The sequence below is a fragment of the Chinchilla lanigera genome, unplaced genomic scaffold (assembly GCF_000276665.1).
Source record: "Chinchilla lanigera isolate Chin_1 unplaced genomic scaffold, ChiLan1.0 scaffold00008, whole genome shotgun sequence".
Taxonomy (NCBI): domain Eukaryota; kingdom Metazoa; phylum Chordata; class Mammalia; order Rodentia; family Chinchillidae; genus Chinchilla; species Chinchilla lanigera.
In genome coordinates this window covers 10,810,268-10,832,165 of record NW_004955409.1, presented here as the reverse complement: position 1 = coordinate 10,832,165, position 21,898 = coordinate 10,810,268, and the positions used below count along the sequence as shown (strand labels likewise).

The 21,898-nt window shown below is 42.9% G+C and overlaps 1 long non-coding RNA gene across 1 annotated transcript; it reads right to left on the bottom strand.

The window, feature by feature from the left end:
* Window positions 1-2,561: 2,561 nt before the first annotated feature.
* On the bottom strand, window positions 2,562-21,661 carry LOC102011091. Its single transcript, XR_259768.2, has 3 exons — window positions 18,435-21,661; window positions 3,154-3,304; window positions 2,562-2,603 (listed from the first exon to the last, which is right to left on the bottom strand). It is a non-coding gene; the product is annotated as an uncharacterized LOC102011091 (long non-coding RNA).
* Window positions 21,662-21,898: the final 237 nt, after the last annotated feature.

Below are 21,898 nucleotides of genomic sequence, written 5' to 3'. Positions count from 1 at the left end.
CCCCCCCGTGCAATTTTATTTCAGAATTATCTAAGTGAGCTATTCTGAATTCTCTTGAGATCATCTACATTGTAAACACAAAGTCACTGAATTTAATCTGTGTTGTCCTCACTGGATTAGGATACATGGTCCTAAAGTTTCTTCAGTGTATCTATCCATCCATGAGTACTCACTATTCAAAATCGACCAGGTGTTCTTTTTTTCCATCAGAGGAGTTAAAAATCTTGTTAGCCATAGAGCATAACACGTTTTTTTGTCATAAAGTCTCATAGATATGGGTGTGTCAAACCCAATTTATTCTGTAAAATATTTCTATTAATTATTAATTTTAATCTTAAGAGTTTGACTATATTAAACAATGACTGCCTTAAGGAAAAAGCATCAGAAAAATAAGGTATTGCATTTTTAATATTTATTGAGTGTTTATAAAAAAGCATCAAAAATTTCAAACATCTGCTTTTTGGTGTGCGAAGTCTAAAAAAGCACAACAGAAATAAATGCCTATATGAACTACAATGAAAATACCAATAGCAGTACACAAAAAAAATCTTTACTTCAATTATCACACCTACAACAGTCTTCATACATGACAACAGCACATTCCATATGCACATACGTATCACTTACACTGACAGCACATGTGTTTTGCTTTCCTGGCCTTTTTGTAGGACATACTTGACATCTTGCTAGTCTTGCTATTTTGTCAGGAGGTTCTTGTTACATTATGTAATGTGTAGTTAATGGGAACAGAAAGTGTCAATAAAATAAAGTATTATATTCTTAATATGTATTACACATTTAGAATAAACAACATTTTTCATATCAGCTATGTGCTTGTTTGCAAAATCTAAGAAATAATATCAGGAATAAAAACATATGTGAGCTATAATATAATCACAAACAAAGCTCTACCACAGAAATAATCTTTGCTTCAACTGTCACACCCCAGGCAGTCTTCATACATTACAACTTCATGTTCCATGCACATGTGCTGCTTTCACTGACAGCACATGTGCTCAGCTTTCCTTTCCTATGTGGCAGGCCATTCTTGTCATCTCTCTTCTCTTCCTGCTTTGTCAGGAGCTTCCTACTACATTGTACAACATGCACTTATCAGGGAAATAAGATATCAATAAAATAAAATATCAAATGTATAGTGAGTGCTTAGAATAGACATCAATATTTTCACATCAGCTGTTTATTTGCTTACAGAACCTAAGAGAGGGGGCTGGGGATTTAGCTCAGTGGCACGGCACCTGACCCACAAGTGCAAGGTCGTGAGTTCGATTTCCAGTACCAGAAAAAAAAAAAAAAAAACAACTAAGAGATAATGTCAGAAAATCTATGTGAACTACAATGAAAATACCTATAGAACTCTACAACAAAAATCATCTTTGTTTCAACCGTCACACCCAAGGCATTCTTCATGCATGAAAATTGCATATTCCATACATGTGTCACTTACACTCATAGCACATGTTTTGCTTTCCTGTCCTTTCTTATACAGCACAGTTAACATCTTTCTGGTTTTCTTATTGTCATAATAGGTGCTTGGGATGTTTTGCCTACCTGTTCACCTGTCAGCTCACTAGTGTGCTCCACAATTATTTGTGTAGTTCCCTGGGCAGAAACATTTCATTTTTCCTCTGCTGTAAATGCCTTCTTACGAGTTCCAGTCCCAATTCCCTATGAAAATTTCTCCATTGTATTTTTCACTTGTTATTTTCTTTATAGGCTATCAAAATAGCCACACATGTTTAGGATGGAGTAAAATACAACCATTGTCCAGTGCTTTGCATTTTGAGTGACATCATAGTTGCTGCATAACTCATTGACAATATCTGGTCTTGTAGAAAGTTTCCACCTCAGGCTTCTGTTTTGTCGAGGTGTCTTGGTTACTTTTCTGTCATTGCTGAGACAAAATACCCAACACCCAAAATTAAGGAAGAAACGGTTTATTTAGGTTACAGTTTGTGGAGGTTTCAGTCCATACTTGGCTGGCTCCAAGGCACAGTGGCACATGGCAAAGGGCACATGGTTGTGGCAGTGAAGGTAGCAAAGCAACAAGAGCAAAAGAGGGGAGTGGCAGAGAGAGCAAGTCTCTTTCCCTCCCTTATATTGGAAGCAGGCTACCCCCACCCAGGGGGCGTGTAGCACGCACATAATCTCCATGCCCTCTTCTTGCACAGGCTCAGAATGAATAGAAACCCTGGTTCCCTCCTGAGTCACATAGTTAAACTTCTCAAATTGACACAATAAACAACATCCCAAAAGGGTAAGGGTATGTCCTTCTTACCCCAAGATGCAGAACTGCTGAGTCACTTATGCATACCTCTAGACTCCCCAAGTTGACACAGTGTATCAACTATAACACAGGTTTGCCTATCAATATTTCCATCATGGTGCAATGTTGACATCAGCAGTACCAGTTTGTTTTTCTTTGCTATATATGAGGCCAATGTAAATCTTTCTGAAACCCAAAGATTGTACTATACCGTTCTCTGTTTTGAAACTGCAACATTTCATTTGGCATTTCTGCTTTGTTCCTGTGTACAGTTCCTGTGCTGGTCAACTTGTTAGCAAATGTAACATCAGTCGGAAACCTGTAAACCAATTGTCGAATGTCACATTTCTATTAGTTTGGGAAATGGGAGCAACAAGTCTCTTCACAACATCATTTGGTTTACTATTATATTAATAAGGACCTGATGGCTGAGTTCCAGGATAAATTTCTAAATTGAAAGCATAATTAGTCTTTGCATCAACAAGGGCATACATTTTTGTGCCATATTTTGACTCATGGCTTTTCCATCCTTTTACATCCCTGTGATTACCATGAGAAATCCCTGCTAATTACAGCAGACCTTTCAGTTCAGCTCTTGTGGTGTCATAATAAATACATTTTTAAAATATGGCTACTGGTGCAACAGAACATTTTAGTTATATTTCAGCCTTTGCATACTCACAGCATCTTGTAGCATTTGATCTGTTACAATTTCCAACACTGAATGGCAGCGCCGGGGTTCTGTCCAATACATTTCACCCCTGCCAAGACTCTCACTATATTGTTGGACTATATTTTCTAATATTGGATTATTCTATTTGGTTTCATGACCATTTCACAACATTTAGACTAGTCAAATATGTACTCACATTGCTGTTTTCTTCATCATCCGTATCAAGGAGCTCTGTATTCTCTGTGCCTGTAGTAGTCAATTCTTGCTCCATTTCACTATCACAGGAACTTTGGCTTACATGGCCAACATCAAAATCATTATCATCATCATCCACTCACACCACTCTTCTGTAATGATAGCACATATTTTACCACAATGGATCACCTTCATTATCCACGCATGAGTAATCTGATGATTCACTTTTTTTTTGGTCTGGGACTTGAACTCAGGACCTCATGCTTGCCAGGTAGGTGCTATACCACTGAGCTATCTCCCCAGCCCCTGATGATTCACCTTTGACCTCCTCCAAAACTTTCAAATCTGGTTTTTCATGTACCACTACACTGAACTGGGTTATTTCTATCAGAAAAAGCAAAAGAAAACTTTAAAAAAAAATAAATCCTAGAGTGGTGTAGGTGAGCTCTCTGTGATGCTCATAAACATATGCCAAATCTGTTCAACAGAGCATAATGTTGGTGAAAATCCTGGTTTGAGATTTCACACACAGGCACACACCCTGTCTTTCATCATACCGAGTGGATAAACACAAAGATGGCTTCCTGTACCCCTCAGGTAAAAGTACTAAGACACACAGCCGGCTACTATTAAACTAAAAATTTACAGTAGAAAAGTAAGGGATATGTTTGTGAAACCCAGTGTTATGCTTTTTAAGGAAGAACAAATTACAGGATTAAATAATTATAGTACAATTAAAATATAATTAAATAATTATAATAATACAAGAAGAATGAGCAAGAGGCTGTGAGACTTCAAAGGAGAAGAAATCACCCTGGAGTGACCCGCAAGGGCTTCATGGCAAAGGTAACACCTAAGTGAGGTCTTAAAGAAGTAGAAGGATTTTAATATGTGAAGGCGGAAAGGGGATTTGGAGGAGGCAATGATATATAAACATCAGCAACAAAGCAGGAAAGCAAGGGAAAGGTGCACAGGGCTGATCAAAAACTATGGTGTGCTTAAATAAAAATGATTTATTACAGTAAAAGCCACATTGCCATTAATCCTCTCAAAATACTCCTCTTGCTGCAAACACACTTGTCCTATTGTTCCTGCCACTTCCTGAAGCAGTTCTAGAAATCCTCTTTCATGTCTTTACGAGGTAGGATGAAAAATACAGTGAACGCATCTGCTGGGCGCCACCCAGCAGAAAGGCGGGCTTGTAAAAACGTTACGGTGTGTCCTCATCTGCCTTATTCACCAGATCTAGCGCTGTGCGACATCTGGTTCTTCTCAAAGTAAAAACGACCATGAAAGGGAAACGTGTGGAACTGATTCAGGATATGGAGGCAGCCACGACAGTGCAACTAAAGACCCTGAACTGCTTCAGAAGTGGCAAGGGCCATGGGGTAGGTGTGTTGAAAGCAAGGAGGAATATTAACGGTAATGTGTTTGTACGGTACTAAACGTTCACTGTATTTTATGATCACACCGCATAGCCGTGCTTGGTGGAAGAAAATATATTAGAGACCAGAAGAGGGCGATAAAGCGACTCGTTCGCAGCACACTCCAAGCCCTTGTGACCAGCCAAGCGGCCCACGGAGTACTCACAGTCACCCTGGCACGGACTCCCATGCAACCTGAAGGGGCAACAACCGTGCACACACCCACCCCACAGATGATGAAACCCAGGTTCTGCTGGGTCCAGGGACTTCATCCAGCACTGCACAGACAGGAAGGGGTTGAACTTGGATTCCAGGAAGTCCATTTCCCAGAAAGGACCCTGTGCGTGGTTACCGGAGAAGAATTAGGGAATACGGAAAATACATGCAGGGATGTAGGAGAGCGCTGGGTCACCGACAGGAAAGGAAAGAGCTCCAAGAAGGTGGGGTTCTTAGTCACATATCTCTCAAAAAAAACCAACAACAACAGCAACAATCCAATGCCCAGACAGAAAAATCGCCTTCAAGGATGATCCGTTAGCTCTGGAGCACATGTCAGCACAAAGAAGCCCAACTCCACAGCTCTGCATGGGAAGTGTGCGGGAGAACAGGAAGCAGCAACCCTTCAGCATTTTGTCGAGGATTCTGATACCCCAGCCAAGGAGAAGACAGAAGCGAGAAAGGACTGAGGCAGTGTGAGTTCTTCAGACTCACTACGCTTGTGCTCATTTCCACGTAGAGTGGAAACCAGTGGAATGACAAAGCACTGAAGGAGGGAGGTTCAGGAATGGGTAGAGACGCAGAGGTTTCCCTGGTGCCTGAAAACCGTCTGCAAAAGTTGTGCAGGGTGTGGCCTGGCGTGACTCAGCAGGCTGTGCCTCCGCTCCCCTGCTGCTATGCCAGCACCTAGAAAGGTGTGGCGCTTCCTCAGCCAGCCACCCCCACCAAAGGCCTCGGCTTTAAGCCTATGCCCGCCCTCTTCCTCTGCTCCATCCCCGGCCCAGCCCTCAAACAACTCACTCCTTGACTCCTGCCAGGTCTGGCTTCTCCATCCAGCTCTGGCCTCTGGCTGCCCTGCTGGATTCCAATCCACTCTCTTTAGTTTTTTGTGTTAGCTAAATGACCACCTTGGCCTGTCCAGCCTGAGTCCTGGAACTTTGTTCCCCTCCCCCCCCCCCCGGCACAGGGGATTATTGAACCCGGGTCTTCTCGTTAACCTACATCCCCCGGAAGTTATTTATTTATTTATCTGTTTATTTGTTTGTTTGCTTTGAGACAGGGTCTTACTAAGTCACGAAGTTGCTCACACTGGCTTGAACATATAATCTTCCTGCCTCAGTCTCCAAAGTGCTAGGATTACAGGCTTGTACCACCAAGCCCAGGGAACCCTGGGATCTTTAAGGCATTGGCTCAAAAGTCACACTCCACTAAAGGCAAAGCAGCTAGGAGATGGGATTTAAGAAGCCTCTGTACTGGGTCATCTAGGTCATTTTTTCCCACCTACTCGAGGCCCCACGGGTTGATCTTTATGGACAGTGTTAAACAGGTCCTCCTGCCCGCTGATTTTCCATTGGGTAGGCCAGTGCCAAGTGCCAGCAGCCGTTTGAAGATAGGTAGGCAAGAAGGGCATGACATTTATCCCTCCAGCTTCCTCTGTGTGGCTTCAGCTGACCATGGCTACCTCCCTCCAGCAAAGGTCACAGCTTCTCTTACAGTGGCAGCTAGGACCACATCTCCAACTCCACTCCCGAAAATTCCAGTAACTGCTCTTTGCCCTTGTAGCTCTCAGAAAGGTATTGCTAATTCCTGAGTGCTTCAATATTCCTGTTATTTTCCCTTAACATTAACCCCCACCTTAATTTCCCCATTTAAGTGTGGTTATCTTTTTCTCACCACAAAATAACTGAGTAAGTCCCAAGCTGGAACAGATCCAGTTAGCGTCATTGGAAGACGCAGGTAGCAGGGCTGGGGATTCAGGAGTGTCAGGGTTAATTTAGATGACAGTCTCTACCTGAATGTCCCATAGGGGGGCATTTAGTGTCCTAACTTAATGTTTATAAAATCAATTACATTATTGCCTTTCCCTTACCCAAATGTGTTCCTCCTGCAGATTTCCCCTCCATTTTGCCCATATACTGTTCAATTTACTTAAGTATTCATTATTTATTAGAAGGCTTCCTATGTACTGAGCAGCATGCTTATGCACGCACTAGGGATTCAAAGCTGCCTAAGACAAGGCTCCATCTGCTTACTGGCTCACTGCTAGTTGCGGGAGACCCACAGTTGGTCATAAAGTTATATGATGTGTGTCCTTTTCTTTAACGGCAAGGACTTCCTGTTGGCAAGACATAGAGGAAAAACCTACCATGGGCATGGACTAAGGCTCAAGACATAGAGGAAAAACCTACCGTGGGCATGGACTAAGATGTTGGGGCCAAGCCTTAAAGGGTTAAGTAAGCTTCTGGCAGGGGAGGGCATAAGGGGGTGGAAGAACATTCTAGACACAAACGTCATTGGCAAAGAAAGGAGGCATGAGAATATGGCCTGACCAGCAAGAGCACAGGATACATGGTGAGTGGGCAGGAGGGCTTGGGTAAAGAGCAAGGGAAGGAAGACAGTAAATGATAAGGCTGAGAAAGCTAGTAGTGGACAGATTACTCAGGTTGTTAACTGTTACAAAGTTATGTCTGACTGTTGATGGTTACCTACTGTGGTGGGACTTGCTTCGGAAGGGTCCTGTGTCTCCTGGCAGATGTCCCCAGGACAGATAGGCCCTTTTACCTTGATGTTAAGGAACCACAAGAGTCAGAAAACAAAGAAACTAAGGACTGGCTATTGAGCTTCTAATTAAGATTTGGAAACTCAGGATAGAGCCTGTATGTGATTCTGAAAGCAAAGGGGGCTTCTACATTTCTAAGATTTGGAGGCCTAAAGGATGAAGGATTTAGTTTGTGCCATAACCTACCTCTTTAGATAGAGCAGTTATAGAGCCAAGCTGCCTGGCCTTAGAGTTTTCCTGTTCCATTTCAAACACCACACCCACAGGCCACAGCTGAGAGTGAGAGAGAGACCGAAGGACAGATGCATCCTAATGACAAGGAGCTTGTGCCTTCCTGCTTCTACCGACCACGTCATCGGAGGAGAGGACCAGAGCCCTGGATGGGACATAGCCACGTATGTTAAGGAAGAATAGAAGTTCATGAGAGATTATTCTCACAGATAGCTTTCTTTTCCATTTAAATATATCAATTTGGAAATTCATAAATTATTTTAAAAGAGTGAGGACTGATCGAAAAAAACTGATCATTTGAATTAACAACCAGATACAGGCAAACAAAGAATCTGTGCTTCAAAAGCAATGAGATTCTCCTTCTGTTTATGTCCTAAATCATGTATGTTTGATGTTTGTATTTTTTTTTCTTTTTGAGACAGGGTCTCACTAGGCAGTTTAGACTGGTCTTGAACTCATTTTGCAGCCCAGGCTGGTCTCAAACTCACAAAGATCCTCCTGCCTCAGCCTCCTGAGTGCAGGGAGTACAGGCATGCACCACCATGCCCAGCCAATCATGTGTGTTTGAAACTCATGTTTTTATTTCAGAAAAATTTTTTGAGCTTACTTGAATCCTTTTTTTTTTTCCATCTGATTATCACCACTTGCTTTCTGAGGCTCTGGTGTGTTGGAGGTTGCTTTATTTCTTTCTTTCCACTGGTAGTTGGGCCTTGGATTTGTCTCTGTGCAGGGACTCGGTTTACCAGCGCTCCCTAAGCAGTCCGCTACTGACTCATGGTAGACGGCTTCCAGGAGGAAATCTCTCTGCTCCCTGGTTTTCTCTTACTCTCCCAGGGTTAATGAGGTCACACCCTTCTTTATTTCCTACAGACCTGAAGAGGCTGGATAGGCTCCTAACAGCTAATCGTGATCTCTTAAGGGTTAAGGAATCCCCATGGGCGGAGAGATCCCAGGCAAGGCTGATAGTGGTTCCCTGCTTGTTTTGCTGCCTCCAAGCGCTCATCTGGATCCCAGGGGAAAGAGCCCAGCTTACATCTCTCTACAACTGTTTTCCAATACTCACAACACTTGTGACCTCTAATTTCTAAGCGTTTTCCCCACACCAACTAGGTATCCTACCATTCAATTCTACTTGAAGTTAGTCTGGATAACTACTTGAAGTTAGCCTGGACTGTATATGTTAAAGCTCCATCCTAAAAAATGGTCCCCACCTTCAGAATCAGTCAGAAGTCCCAGGACTTGGATTTTTACTATGTTTTGCTTAGTTTGTTAATTTCATTCAGTTTTTACAGCTGATAAACTTGGCAAAGTTGATATGTACAAAATAGAAGATCTGCAAAAACATGTACTCAAAATATGATTATAGAATTCCCTACTGTCTTGCAGGTGTTCTTGGGGTCTGTGGGCCTGCGTCACTATGAGCCCTGTGGTAAAGCAATTCTTCAACAGCTTTTCTTCGTTGGAACACGTGTGAGGCATTCCTTCTCACACCGTGTGATGAGATCGTACTGCCCTGGTGCCAATATGACTAAGAACAAAAACATACGGAGCAGCACAAGGTCACCCTGACTACATGAGTCAGATTTAAGTAAAATTTTAAAATTATGTAAATGGAAACCTAAAGTTTAGATGTCCTACGTCTGCAGAGAGGAACGTGACTGTCTGCATTTCCAAGATAAGGAAAGTTAGCACAGTGCAGTGGAGCGGTGTACACATCTACACCGTGAATGTTTGAAAGATGTAGGACCCAGAACTTGGTCTACTGACTCTAAGCTCAGGGTTCTGTCCCCTCTAGGAGAGTTTGTTTTTGTTGTCCAGCCTGATTGAGCACAGATGGACAAACCAAGGAAGAACCATTGATTCTTTCTCTTGGGATTCAGCAAGTTCACCTGTGAAGCAGGGAAAGGAACTAGTAGTCTACGGGGGAATTTTATACATGAGAATTGTGGATTCTCAGATTTTTTATGAGTAATAATATACGTTAGAGCCAAATAGAAATCTGAGATGTAGAAATATTATTCCCTATATATGAAAAGAATTTTCATTTGGAGCTAACATGGAGTGATTATTATCAGACAGACTTCATGAGTACTGTATTTCTTATTTGATAAATTAATAATAGAACATAGTTGATAGTAACTGTTTTTTTCTATTTGGAAAACAAATGTGATAATAAATAGTAAAACTGAGTATATACTAGATTTTACAAATCAAACAACTACCGTCCATGCCCATGTCATATAGAAGAGCTTCTCACATATGTGATGAGAAGCACAGAATTTTGGCTGGACTTTGTCATAGAGAATTGGTAAATCAAATGAAGTTCAATCCTTAGGTAATAGTAGATATCATTTAAAGTGTTACATCTAAGTGTATGTGCTTCATAGGAAGATTTTAACTTAGTATGTACACCAGGATGTGTTAGATGCAATATATACAATATACTACTTCCATAAATTTTAAAATTTATAATACATAAAACAATTTTAATGATGAATATGTATTTAATATTTGGAAATGAATGTTAAACATTTATTCTTTAATATGAAAAACTCATTATGGGTTCTGTTCATCTTTGGGAATATGAGGGGGTGGATTCCAAATTTGAGAAATTTGTAATAAAGACCAGCCCTAAATGGTCTCTGTCTGGCCTGAATTCCCAGAACCTGGACTCAAAATCCTCATTAATGCTCATAGGAAATAGCTTGCTTTCTTTGGAAGAGACATCAGTTAATTTAAATTTTTATATTCATGTGGTACACTATGAAATCCAGATGTTTTTTGATGTTTGCAGTTTAATTCATGGGAATTTGTGTTTCTTTTCCTGGAAAAGAAATTGATATACTAACTTCTAGCTTCATTTCTGTTCTCAATAGTTTGAAAATATGAATTATCTAGCTCCTACTCAAATCTTTTAATATTAACTTTTCACAAAGAATCTGGAAGTCAGTATTTTAAAGATATATAATTGTTTTCATTTGTTTTTCTCCATTTATCATATTTCCTCATGGCCGAGCAATGTTTCAAACCTTGGGAAACCATCTTCAGTATGACAAAGGGCAGAAGTGACCCCAGACTTATTTGTGGTTTGAAAAGAATATTTCACTTTTAACTTCATTGCAAGTGACACTTTGCTTAGTTTCATTGAAGCTACTATGTTATATGCTTCTATCTATCCAATGAAGAGCAGCTTAACTTTTTTTACAAAACCAAAATCTATCACTTTAGTTTTGTATTTGTATTTAGTTCTATTACTAATTTTTATTGATCCCACCTGTCTTGTATATTTTTCTTTTCCTTCTCTTGAACTTGCTAAATATTTTGTTACAGCATTTTCTTTTACTATCGTTTAACAGTTACTCTGGGGATTGATACGCATTCTTGACTTGCTATCATACAGCGCAGTCATTCTAAAACATTAAAACATTTTAACTCCATTTTCTACCTGCCCTCCCTTTTCATGCTATTGCTTTTCATGCTATTGCTGCAATGCATTTTAGTCCTATATATTTTAAGCTACGCAAGACATCATTACTACTGTTGTGTACAGTGTGTATTCATCTAGATTACTCAAATTTAGTTTTTCCCCTGAATTTCCACCTTTCTGTCTGAGATCATTTTCCTCATGCCTAGAGAGTTTCCTTTAGTATTTATTTTAGTGGACATCTGCTGATGAAGTCTCTTAGCTTCTATTTTTTTGGGGAAATACCCTTTCTTTGTCTCTGATTCACAGAATATTTTCACTTAGGTTTAGAATTCCAGGATGGCACCCAGGGGTGCTTCTCAAATTCCTTTCCCCATTCCTAGAATTTTTTTTCAATCCTGGGGACTAAAGCCAGGGCCTCTATATTTAACTATATTTCCAGCCTTTTCCTTTATTTTTTATTTTGAGATGAGGTCTTGCTAAGTCACTAAATTGTCCAGGCTGGGCTTGAACTTCCTCTTTCCTTAACCTTCCAGACTGCTAGGGTTACGGTCATATGCCTCCACCCCTGCCTTTGTTCCTAGGAATTAACACACTGAACAGGCCCATTCGAACTCCCCACACCAGGCACCCACACTGCTGCTCCAGCAGCTCAGCTGGCCCCTGTGTGGGTCAGGAACACAGGTGCAGGCCCAGGGAGACTTTGCGTTGGATTCTCTTTTCCCTCTCCTCCTCATCAACTCAACTCCGATTTTGGTCAGGATAACATTCCCCAGCCTGCACCTCCCGTGCCTGTACTCCGAAGGTCTCTTCCCATGCTGTCATATACTCCACCTCCCTTTCCTCTTCACAGTTCTTCCATTAGTCATCACCATTAGTGAGTGGCAATCCACATTCATGTGATGCAATGTTTTCTGAGTGTAAGAAAGTCAGTTAGTACGCATTACAGATTTGTGTAAATAAATTTGAAATTGGGAAGGGCTTGCTACTATTTTAGAGTCAATAACTGCATGCTTATTGAGTAATCTGACTTGCCATCTGATTTACAGTTAGGGGAAGAAATGCCACCTACCTGCTATAACAGATCAACCCAAGGCCTAACCCAAGAGAAGTTTATTTTGCATTCATGAAGTGTTCTGTTGGGTTTTGTGAGGGCAGCCTGCCCTATGGAAGTCAGAAATACTGGCTTCTTTAACCCCTGGGCCTCCAGAGCCACGCCTAGGTCCTCTGCAGTCCATCCAACAGAAGAAAGAGGAAAGAGGAAAGAGAGGCTGAGCCATAACTGCTTTTTATGAGCTTAGTCAGCAAATGGCGTACATCACTTTCACCTGCTTGCGGAGGTCAGGACTTGGCCCGCAGCTCTATTAAACCTGAAGGGCAGCTGGGAAATGTCATCCCTGCTGGGTGTCCAGGAAAAGAAGGAACTGGTTCAGTGAGCAGTCCATCTCTACGACAGTAACTGATGAGACGTCAATGTAAAACTCACTACCTTTTTCCAAAGCAAGCTCAAGAAGGAAAAAAATCTTTGCACTCACTCTGCTCAAAGCTCATTGGGACATTAATGTTTACTAAATATCCACGTGTAATTTACTACTAGTAGTATCTTTTCTCTTTAATGCATACAAAAATAATAAAAACAGTTTACAGTCTAGTGTAGATGAGAATTTTTACTAATTTGGCTCACAATTCCAACAGGTGCTACATTTAACATTACAGGTAAACTACCCCAGGCTATTCCCAGTGTTGTCTTTCCATTTCTGTCTCAGGATCAGAGAGTATGCGTACTGAGAAAATAAAAGGACCGTGCTAAGGAACCCACCACCAATTCAGGCTAACTTCAGTTGTGCTCTCAGCTCTCATCAGTCACCACCACCTGTCATCTGTCCCCCAAAGCCCATGCCTGAGGGCCTTCCTACAATCGCCACTCCAGTCTTCCCCTAATTCTTCATACTGCTAACAGTCCTTCCTTTCGAGACAAATCCATCTCTTTATTTAATCATCATTTTTGTTCAGTGACCATCTCTGCCTTTTCATGTAGGCAAAGACTGTATCTTCTCTGCCCATGATTCCTTCTACAGTGATATTCAGTAAGTGAATAAATGGACTCTATCAGGTACCTCACCTTCCACCTTGTATTAGGTAGAATTTTTTTACAGAAACAGAATTGACATAAAATCTATATGTAAATTATACAAAAAGATTAGGTAGGTTTTCAGGATGGTAGCAGAGTCCACAATGGCCATCTGCAGAAGCAGAGGCAGAAGAATCCAAAATGGCCACCTGTGCTACTGGAGAGCTGAGGGATCCCACTAGGAGTTGAAGGTTGAAGGCCTGGAAGATGGTTACTGAGTCACTAGGACTAGTTCCTGTTGGAAGACTGAAAGGTGTGGGTTGGCAGGCTCCAGAGTCTGCACTGGAATGCTGAAAAAACCGGACACTGATGTTCAAAGGCAGTACCAAAGACCACATTTCCTCCAAAAAGGGACACACTTCCTTCTTTCCTTTTTGTTTTGTCCAAACCACAAGCCTTTTGGTTGGTGCCACCCACATACAGGGTAGGTCTTCTCCCCTCAGCTTGCTGACCTAAATACCCATCATCCACAGCCACACCCAGAATTTACTAATTTTCTAGGCAGTTCCTACTCAAGTCAAGTTGACATATGATGGTTAATGATCACACATCCCAAAATACCTCTCTCTAAATGCCATTTTCACATTATTACTCCTGTCATGGGGGAAGATCTTTTCTTTCTACAATTCATCTCTTTCCCCCATGTCCCATCTTGATACCTGGCAGCCTTCCTCCCCAGTGAGGCCTTCTTTCTTTAGCATCATTATTTTCTTTTCTACTGGTTTTCCTTGGTCAGTCCTCAAAATATGAATAGTTTTGCCCCATTTGAGAGACTCATGCGTCTCTGTCCTGTAAACTTCTCCTTTCTTTCTGTTCACACTCAAATCACACTGCTGCCTTGCATGACTCATGGCCCATGTACTCCTTCATCTTCTGCAATCTGATAATCACCCACTCTGGCTCTTAAAGGTCATCTGTGACTTCCTAGTTACCATATTTAATTATCTTTTTTCAGCCTTTATTTTCTTGATCACTGTGAAAAATCTGAGCTACTACATACTATAGCAGAGACTGCTGGTTGGCCACCAAAGATCCCATTTTCCCTCTCTTCCTTACCAGCTCAACTCCGATATTGGTCCAAGTGGCAATGTGTCATCCAAAGACAGGATAACATTCCCCAGCCACTCTTGCAGTACAGAGGGGCTTATGAAATGTAGACTGACGTGCTTGTATTCAGTAGCTTACTGCCAGCTACTGCAAGATACATTTTAAATTCTCATCAGCATAACACAGTAATATTTTTCTCACATATGTCCAATATGTGAATTCTTAGTCAGCAGCCATCATTCTACATGGTCATTCTGGGGTCTAGATTCCTTCCATATTTTGGTTCACTCTTTAGTAGGACCTCAGATCTTCTATGTTCCACAGGCAGGTGGGGAGGGCCCAGAGGGTGGAATGTGAGACACTAGATCTCAGCTATATGTTGGCACGTGACTGCAAAAGAGGCTGGAAAAGGTAGCTTGTGTGACTGCTAAAAGGAGGAAATGGATTTGATGGACATCTAGCCACCCTCTGCCACATGGCTAAGCCATTCAACTACTAGACTCTAGCCCAGCCAGACCAGCAGGTGGGATTGAAACAGACCATAGGCACTGTTCCCCAAGTGGGTGTATTCCAGCACAGGAAACCTTACTTGGTCAGTCCTCTAAGCCTACGATCAGTGTTTTTTCCTCACTCTCAGCCATAACAAATGTATGGTTGGACATTTTTCTCTTTTTCCTATTGTTATTCTAACCTGTAGGTTAATTTGGACTCTGCCATTATCAGAACTGTTCCCGATCACAGTGACTCATGAGCCTTCATGGTTGTGAAAGGCGGAAAAATATACTGTGAGAAATGTATACTGAGATAAAAGAATAGATTAGAAAAGTGCTATTTTCAAATCCCCAAAGAAATGTAAAATTGGAAATTGTAGTGACAACAGTTATTGTCCATAATAATGATTTTTGACAAAAAAGTACAGATGAGATTTATAAAACAGAAAAAAGACCATGGGTGTCTTACTGCTGAGATCAACAACTCTCCTGTTACTGCACTCTGCAGCCTCTAATTCAAAGCCCTTCCAGCCTCCCTTAGCCATGTTTATAGCCTTAGATGAGGTTTACTATCCACTCTTGATCTATTGGTTAGCAGTGTCATGCCTGTACATTATTCTGCATCCAGCTCAGATGACTCTAACACAGAGACATTTCCCTATATTTAAATTCAGACTGATCACAGAAACATTTGTACCAATTAATTTCTCCTCCACTTTTTCTAAAATTATTAACAGTAGTGATGATAATTCACTTTTTTTTGTTTTTTTTGGTACCAAGAATTGAACTCAGGACCTTGCACTTGTCAAACAGGCACTTGTGCAGCTGAGCTATAGCACAAGCCCGATAATTCACTTTTAAGATCGGATGTTTCCAACTCTCCCAATTGCGTATTTTCAAAGTTTTCCTGCTTTAAAAGTGTGCCAGTTTAAACAATCCATATTTCATATAAGTTAGCATCAGCTGATGTTGTAGTCAGGGCTTACAAGGGAAACAATTTAAAACAGGACACATAATTTATAGGGTTCTTTTACACGAGTCACCCAGAGAGTCAAATACAAAGAGTTTGGGAAATCTGTCCACCCAAAGAATCCAGCTGAGGGCCTGAGTCCCATGGCAATGTCCTGCACAAGTCCAGCTGAAGACCTATAGCCCATGACAATGCCCCCAACAAGTTTGAATGGAGGCCAAGAGCCCATGACAATGTCTCATGCAGACCTGTTTCATGGATCTGCTCTGGGAAGGCCCAAAGGTCAGTGGTGGAAGATAGAAAGTCTGCACCAGCAGGATGAAGGATCTGTACTGGAGCCAAGAAGCAATACTCAAAGTAAGGACCAGAGCTGCCCCCAGAAAGTACCACAGCCATCTTCAGTGACATAAGGTCCCAAGCCCCTCCAACGATGAGATCAGCCAAGTTCGTATCAGGAAATCCAGCATGACAAGCTCCTCCAGGAGAACCAATAGTACCACGTCTTCCTCTCCTGTTCTCCTTTTTATGTTGTTGGCAGCAATTCTCAAGTGGGCCTTCCACACCCAGTATCATGCTGGTTCAGTTTAGCTGGCTTGTTACAAGTTGGCCACCAGTTGGCAATCCACCACAGCTGATGTCTCAGGTATAGAAAAATAATCATTTCAGTCTTCCTCCAGAGCCACCTCCAGATATACAAAATAATTTTAAGACCTGGACTTGTGTTTTCTCATATAATTTTTATTTAAAATGGCTCTTGGCCTGGTAGTTGAGCAGAAGAATATCTTTACTTCTTAGAATAAGGGGCCAAAATCACTTAAGGCTCAGTCTTTCAGGGCATGGAAAAATAGAAGAAGGAACCATGGTTTATCCATTCACTCCATAAACATTTATTGGGATGAAATCATGTCTCTCTGAGTGTGTGCTGGGACACAGTGGGGGGCAAAGCTGAATAAGACATGGCCCCTGCCCTGGACACCCTAATATGCAAACAAGTCCAACCTTATGCAGTAAAAGCAGCGAGGCATTTGAGGCAGACAAGACAGTGGGTGACTTAGGTTTGGGATAAGACTGAGGAAGGGAATAGTGTGAAGACTATTGAGTGGTGAAATAAAAATCTAAGAACAGGCTGAGGAAAGCTAAATCAAAATTGGCATGAATGAAAAGAAAGTATTGGAATGCTATGGCCTGGGCCTTGGTGTCAAATCCCTGAGCTCACAGAAAGGTACTTAGGGAGACTCTTCTAAACCTGAGGTAAGGAATACAGAGCTGAAGACCCCGCTGCCTCTGGGACTCAGCCAAGAGGCCACCAGCACTGCCCCCATGCTGAACCTTGTGACACACCAGTCAGATGCCAGTCAGGACTCCAGGACTTACACCCTCAGCTGTCAGCCCCTCCAGGTATGGCTTCGCTAAGAAAGTCCCTGCCCCCATACCTGGCCTGTCCTACAGAAGGTGCAGTCTCCAACCTCAACTCAAAACATCTCTGAAGACCCCATCATCTTCTGAGCTTCCAGCTGGGTGAGCAAGGCCTTTTATTAGAACTATCACAGCCCGGGTTCTCTCTTAGTCCCACTTCCAGTCCTTCCCTTTCATGGTGTTAATCCTCAAAGTATTCCCCAACTAATATCTTCCCCATCCTATCGATCCCTAGCTCTAAGTCTGCTCCCTGGGAAACCAAACCAGCTACACCTGCCAACCACTTCCCTTGGAACCACAAGCAAACTGCTGGAAAAACTCGGTAGTCGATGCAACTTTACAACCCGAAATTGAGTTAAGAAATGGATTGTGCTGCTATTTTTTTATACTCAGGCCATCACCCAAAAGCATTTTCAAAATTTCATTCTGATCCTTAAGGTTTACGCTGCAACCAGGTTAAAAATGAAAGTATGCTCTGTCCAAGTCCTGAGTATTGAAGATTCTAATCCTGACTTATAGGTGGAGCCAGAAGTTCAACCAAGATTAGCTGGGATGTGCCCACTGCCCAGAATCTTGGGAGGATTTAATCTCTCGATTTGGCAGCCAAAAGATATGAAAGTGGAAATATTTACCAGCCAAAAGGTTGAGCTGTGAGATCTCAAAAAGGAGCAGCCAGAATAGAAAAGTGAAGACTTTTCCTGTAACCACCAGTAAATTTTGGCAAACAGTGGCCAAAATGGCATATGTGTGGGCTTGGCCATAGGACACTATGTGACCACAGAAACACTAGGGACTGGCACCTCTGACCTTGGTGGCAGCTCTGCTTTTGGGCTTGTGAGCAGATGAAGGAAATCACAGGCTCCTTCTTTTCTTTCTGTCTTCTCCTTCTCCAAAACAGAGGCTCAGAGAATCCAAAAGAGCTGCATGCTGTTCTAGACTCATCACATACTAGTGTATGAACTGGAACAACTTAACCTCCCTGTGTCTCATTTTCCTTATTGAAACCAATGAGAGATTAAGAAAACTTCTGCATGTAGTTGGCAGGAATAGAAACATGCGCTAACACCACTCATAAACCCTTGAAGACCACTGTGCTTAACCTTCTAGTCCAGTGATTCTCCCAGTTGCACAGAGGAATTAACAGGGAAACTTCAAAAAATACTGAGGCTTGCCATGTCCAGAGCAGCTCTCAAAATTGTCAGGGTGAAGGACAGCGGAGGATGAAGAAATAAAGACAAGAATCAGAAAACAGAAAGCTGAAGTCAGGTGGAGCCCTCTCTCCACATGGGAGAAAAGGAACTGCTCAGTGACTATAGCGCACGTTTACACATTCAGCAGGTTGATGTCAAGTGATTCCCCTCTGCCTACCAACCTGTTTGCTTGCCTCTCCTCTCACACTTGGCATTCTCCAGGCTGCAGTAGCTTGTTCATGTGGCTCACCTCTGGCGCTCTTTGTTCTCGAGACCAGCCTTGCTCCAGCTCCACACACGTGATCCAGCTCCAGCTCCAGCCACTCCCCACGGAGGCTGGGAGGGCACCCTAGAGTATCTGATATACTCAGTTCAGGGTGCTGAGGCATCAGAAATATTTGCAGCTCTCCAGGTGACTTTAAGGTGCAGGCAAGGCTGAGAACTATTGCTGTTTGCAGATTATTTTCTTTAAACCACACAACTACCCTATGAGTTCAGTACAATTGCCCCCACACCCATTTTTATAGACAAGGAAATTGAGGTTTGGGAAGGTTAGGAGATTGCCCAGGACTATGGAGCTATCAAGGGGCTGAGCTGAGATTTGAATTCACACAAGATAACTCCCAATGTGTACACATTACCAACACCCTGCTTCACCCTGATGCAGAGAAACATCTAACATGGTCTCTAGTTATCCAGGAGCTGCAGCCTTTTTGGGTTGGCTAAGGCTGTTCTCTGCTTTTTAGTTTCCCTGTGCTCTTCACAATCCCCAATTCAAACTGTCACTGGGAGTTCAGTAAGAATGAGGGGAAGGCTTGAATGTGGCTTGAACTCCTAGATTCCAGAAACCTTCCTGTCTCAGCTTCTCAAGTGCTGGGACTATAGGCATGTACCACTGTGTCTGGTATTAAAACATTTTAAAATAATTACTACAGATACTGTATTGAAAGTCCCAGAAGTCCAAAGAGAAAATATTTTTTACCATCCCTGTTCCAGTTTAGGTCAATGTTTTCATTTGCCTGGGACAGATTCTGGGCCTTGTTCATAAGCCTATATGTTTTTTATATTATAATATCATAATATCATTACATTTTTATAATATTCTATTAACATGATGCCATGCATATCTTTCTAGATCCGCCTTACAACTCTAGTAAACCCCTTGACAGCTCTGTAGATAATGGAGCTGAGTCAGAGATATTTTCACTAAAAGTTCCTCTTGTTAGGAAACAAACAAAAAGCTTAGCCCGGTTACTCTGAAAGCTGATATAAAAATTTATAAGCCTGTAAAAGTTCACATGGCATGGCATTAGCTTGCCTTTATTTGCTGTATGCTCCTCAATACCCATCCTCTTTACCCCCATGCCTGGCACAAAGAACTCAAAAAAATCTGTTGCATGAATGAAAAAATGATACTTTTCTTAGCTCAATGTTGAGGTTATCAAGTGGGATTCCTTAGGAGCAGGGACAGAAAACTCCAAAGTTAAGCCTGAGATCAGGGCAGGGTAGACAACAAAAACAGCAGGCAGGAAAGAAAGACAGCTGGAAACCTCATGATAAAGGTCAGCTAAATTGGCCAGGAGGAAACGGGTGGTTTCCTGAATGGTACCCGTTCAAACACTCAACCTTTGAAGTATGACATGTGTACACCATGTCAGGGACCCACAGCTGGCCCATCCGTCACCTTTTGGTACATTTTAAAAAGATGTCTGTATTTGGGGGCTCGTCTCTCCCTACACACTGGAAGGGATGGGGAGGTGTAGGCAGCTATGGCAATAACAACAATAATAATAATAGCAATAATAAGGCTGCAAAGAATTGGAGTGGGTACACTTTGGGAGAACGCCCCCTTACAAAGTCCTTAGAGCAAGGATTCTTGTGCTGCGCTCCATTGGGCCTCGGCTGGGTACCACAGCGGGATTTCAGGACACTGTGAATCCTCCGAAATCCATGTAAATTATGTACGTGTGTCTGTCTGTCTGTCTGTCTAGGAGATCTCCGTTTTCATCAGATTCGTGGATCTTTTGGTTTTAGGGCCTCTTTCTCCTTCTACTTCATCAGCTCAAGTGAGGCTCTTCTAAACCCATCATTATTTGCTAGAAGCTGGAGCTGAGGATGAAAGAGAAGGTACACAGCACAGGAGTCAGCCCCGTGCAAGGTCTGCTGTGGAGTCCACACGTGTGAAGGGCTTAGTGTCCAGCATATGTAAGTGCCCATAAACGGCAGCTCTAACTAGTTTATTACTCTTTGCCAAGCACCTCATTTTTATTTCAGTCTCACAGTAGCCCTCTAAGGTCATAGAATGTGTATATTCTATTAAAGACAACAGAGAGGTTGAGTTACTAACTGAGGGTCACACAGCAAGTGGTAGAGTTCAGAACTGCCTAATTCCAAAACTCCAACTTGTGCTGTCCAGGCCCTGGCCCGAGTCCCGCCAGCTGTCTGCCTGGAATCAGCCTCTCTGCCCACCCCCCAGGCTCTCACATCTGAAGCCTTCAGATCCTGCCCTAATTCCCTGCTCTGTCCATCAGCTCAGGCCCAGAGCCAAAACTGGGTCTCTGCAGGCCAAGAAATAACCTATTTCCTTATACAATGTGGACCCAATTATCCTCTTCAAATTCCACACTCAAAGCCCGTTTCTGCCCTTTAAGTGTTAAATGTCAATGAGAGAAACAAACAAATCACAGTTAAACTCCTTGCCTTCTTGACACAGCCAAGTCAAAGCCAGAAGGGAAGACATGTTTCCTGGTAGTCACACAGCAGGAGAGTGAGAAAGCTCTAAACTATTTTCAGGTTTCTAAATCCATGCTAAAACCTGCACTTACATATCAGCTACAGAGCCACCTTTCCATCTCGTGACCACTAAGGGCCTGAGCCCTACCTGTGCACCCTTTCTTAACAGGTATCTCCAGGCTTCCAGAGTCCAGCTGGGAGCCCAGATGTTACCCCTGGGAGGCTGGAGTCCCTCAGCGTCACACTGGTAGTAAGCAACAGAAGCGGACAGTCAGTGCTGCTAATCAGCCCCTCCCACCAGGTCTACGGGGCACTGAGATTCACGGTACCAACATCACCTCTTGGTTTGCCCTCTTCAGAGTTCAAGTGTTCTCTGGCTCTGAAATTTGGCCAGCCTCTTGAGAGGAGCGGCCATAGAGGACAGGTGCCTTCTATAAATCCAAGGCCCGCTGCCCGGTAGCGCTCTGCCCCTTATACGACCTGCCGCCTTGGGCAATCCCAGGTGATCTTGCTAAAGTCCCAGGTCATGGGGCTTTAGGCAGTGTTTCGTTGTTATGCAAATATGAGCTACCCTAGCTCCTCCTCAACCCACTAATTCCAGAAAGCAAGGCGGCAGCCCTTTCCAGCTCCTCCTTCCTGCTTGCCTCTCTAGGGAGTTGTCGGCCTCCAGCAGAGCTGCACAGCCGCCGCCAGCCCGCCGTGCCCCCTCCGCCCTCGTGGCTGCCGCTGCATTTCCCCTCTATCTCAGCACGGTTCTCTTGCCTCTCCTCGCCTGAGGACGGGTCTTGCCTGCACGGACTCCTGGCTACTTTCCTCTGTCCTTCCGACTCCGGGCACCGGGCTCTGCCTGTCCTGAGACCCCCGCATCGAGGCCGAGCTCTGGAGCTGTACGGGACTGCGCCGGGTGCGCTCG